Genomic DNA, 3,323 nt, shown 5'->3' with positions numbered 1-3,323 from the left:
TCAACATTTGTTGAACAACAGCTGCAACATTTGTCGATCAGATCAAGAAATGTTGAACCGTGTATCACCGGCTTTGTTACCAACTGCGGATTCACGCGCAACGGCTCCCCAGATTTTTTGCAGGGGTCTTATTGGATTTCTACCGTCTTAAGCCATCCATCCGTCTAATAGGGAGTTAAACGACGAAGACGATCATGATGATGACGACGGCAACGACAAAGCCCCAAAACAAGAATATCATTGGTTAAAATAGGAAAAATAATCGTGGTGCACGTGCGGCAAGCATTTTAACAAAAACAAGCTTGTTCCTCGAGTTGCAGCTTGATGTAAAAGGCGCCAGAAAGCATTTTACCTGACTTACTTTTTTCAGCAGGAAGGCGATGATGGGAGAGGAATCACAACTAGGTAGATGTGACTGCAAAAGGAGACTGTTATGAACTAATGAAACTGGAACTGGTCACTGCAGCAGAATGCTTGTCGTGCGCCCTTTTACGGACTTTTAATTGACAGAAGCTGAGTGAAATGCAATTTGTCAATACCTTGCTTGCCCTCCTATTTGATTGACTTGTAAGCCCCAGAGATAAAAATGGAATTGAAAAGCAAAGATCAATTTTGAGAGCAGAATCAATGATTACTTATTAATTAACGGCCTTCGGAAATGAGTGATCACTGATCTAAGACTTGAATAATAATTGTAATGGTAAAATCAATTATTCCCATTGCACCTGCAAAAGCAAGCTGGTCCAATTTAATAGGCAAAACATCTCGCGGAATAAGAAAATAAGGAATACAAGGTATACAGCTAATTGAAAAATTCAATTAAGTTAAAGATCACTATGGCTTTGTGACATTCCAAAAAGAAACACCCATACATAATGAAAATGTAACAGAAATCTTGTATGGGTATCCATCCCCGCCAAGATTCAAACTTGTTGCTCTTAAATCCAGACCTTTAATTCAAGCATTCTTACTATCTTGCAGTAGACGACTAGGCGACCGATTCCGCGAACACCTTCGCGACTTGTTGTTGAGAAGAATGACAAAGATGCATCTAAGCCAGTCGCTCGTCACTTTAATTTCCCTAACCACTCCAAAAAACACATGGCTATCTGCGGCCTTTCCCTACATCTAGGTACGACGGAAAGCCGCAAGAATCTGGAGCGAAAATTCATCTTCCAAATCGGCACCCTTAATCCTCACGGTATTAACAAACGCTTTTCATTTGTTGCCATGTTACCACCAATAGCGTAGCTCCTACTCTACTATAAAAACTATACGTAACCCACAATTCCTCGATTCGCTCTGACGAAGGGCTAACGCTCGAAACGTCAGCTTTTAGAATCTCTGTACGGTGGCCAATTTACATTATCAACTCAGTTGATAAAACCAAATTTTTGTATCTTGCAGTTTCAACTCGCAATCATTAAATTCAAACATTCAATTCGGATCCTCAATTCAAACTTTCAATTCGGCAATTTAAACATTCAATCTGTTGAGCAAAAATTCAATTCGTTGAGCAAACATTCAATTCGGTTATTCACCGGTTTAAATATTATATTGATTAAGTTTGAATTTTGGCGGAGATGGACACCTATAGTAGTGTAGTGGTGAAGACACCGTTGAATTGTTGATCTGGAGGGTCCGATTTCGAGTACCGGTAAATGCATAGTACACTTCTTTGTTCCCTTACACATGTTGTAATGTTGGAACTAAATGTAAAAAAAATGTATGAAAGCAAAAACCGATAAGATGATACGAAACGTTAACTGAAGATGTGTTGAGATGCGTAACACAGAGCTTGAGAGAAGGTATATAGGTGCAGGGTTTTCGAAAGGTTTGTAAAGCTTAAGTAGCGGACATGTTTCTGAAAGCACCGTGCGGTTTTTTCCATAGTACAAATCTACCATAGTTAAGCTTTCGATCCATACTAATTAGGCTATTTGAGGACTTGTATTTCCTACATTTTTAGTTTTTTATGCGGTTTTTTGCATAGTACAAATCTACGATAGTTAGGCTTTCGATCCATACTAATTAGATTATTATAGGACTTGTATTTCGTACTTTTTTAGCGTTCCGAAATTCGACCAAAAAATGGGCCATTTTTTGCATAGCACAAATCTACGATAGTTAACCTTTCGATCCATACAAATTATGTTATTATAGGACTTGTATTTCCTACGTTTTTAGCTTCCGAAGTTCGACCAAAAAATTGTCTTGGTCCTCCCTTTGCTATTTTGCGAAAATGGCCATTTTCCATACTTTTCGAAACAATTATATTTCTCGCCTAATAGGTGTTTTTTAATGCGGTGTTTTGCATAGTACAAATCTACGATAGTCAAGCTTTCGATCCATACTAATTAGGCTGTTATAGGACTTGTATTTCCTTCTTTTTTAGCCTTCCGAAGTTCGACCAAAAAATGGGCCTTTGTCGAAAACTTTGTCTTGGTTCCCCCTTTGCTATTTTGCGAATAATGCCCATTTTCCATACTTTAAAAAAAAAGGTTATTTCTCGCCTAATAGATATTTTTCATGGGTTTTTTTGCATAGCACAAATCTACGATAGTTGACCTTTCGGTCCATACTAATTAGGTTGTTATTGAACTCGTATTTCCTACTTTTTTAGCCTTCCGAAGTTTGACCAAAAAATGGGCCATTTTTGAATTTTTTTTTCTTGGTCCCCCATTTGCTATTTTGCGAAAAAGCGCCATTTTCGATACTTTTGGAAAAATGTTATTTCTTGCCTAATACGTGTTTTTTAATGCAGTGTTTTGCATAGTACAAATCTACGATAGTTAAGCTTTCCATCCATACTAATTAGGCTGTTACAGGACTTGTATTTCCTTCTTTTTTAGCCTTCCGAAGTTCGACCAAAAAATGGGCCTTTGTCGAAAACTTTGTCTTGGTTCCCCCTTTTGCTATTTTGCGAGGGATGGCCATTTTCGGTACTTTTGGAAAAAATGTTATTTCTCGCCTAATAGGTCTTTTTTATGCAGTTTCTTGCGTAGTACAAGTGTGAGATAGTTACGCTTTCGATCCATACTAATTAGGCTATTATAGGACTTGTATTGCCTACTGTTTTAGCCTTTCGAAAGTTGGACCAAAGAATGGGCCATTTTGGAAAACTGCCTTGGTCCCCCGTTTGCTATTTTGTTAAAAATAGTCTATTATAGGACTTGTATTTCCTACTTTTCTAGACTTCCGAAGTTCGGCCAATTAAATTAATGGATTCCATATCATAGTCTACAGGTAAGTACACCATCCATTAGCTTTGAAACATCGCGTTTTATTTACACTTCAGTCCAGAAGAACTGAACATCACTCCT

The sequence above is a fragment of the Montipora foliosa genome, chromosome 1, assembly GCF_036669935.1.
Source record: "Montipora foliosa isolate CH-2021 chromosome 1, ASM3666993v2, whole genome shotgun sequence".
In the NCBI taxonomy this organism is placed as follows: domain Eukaryota; kingdom Metazoa; phylum Cnidaria; class Anthozoa; order Scleractinia; family Acroporidae; genus Montipora; species Montipora foliosa.
Note: the sequence above shows the minus strand (reverse complement) of the source record.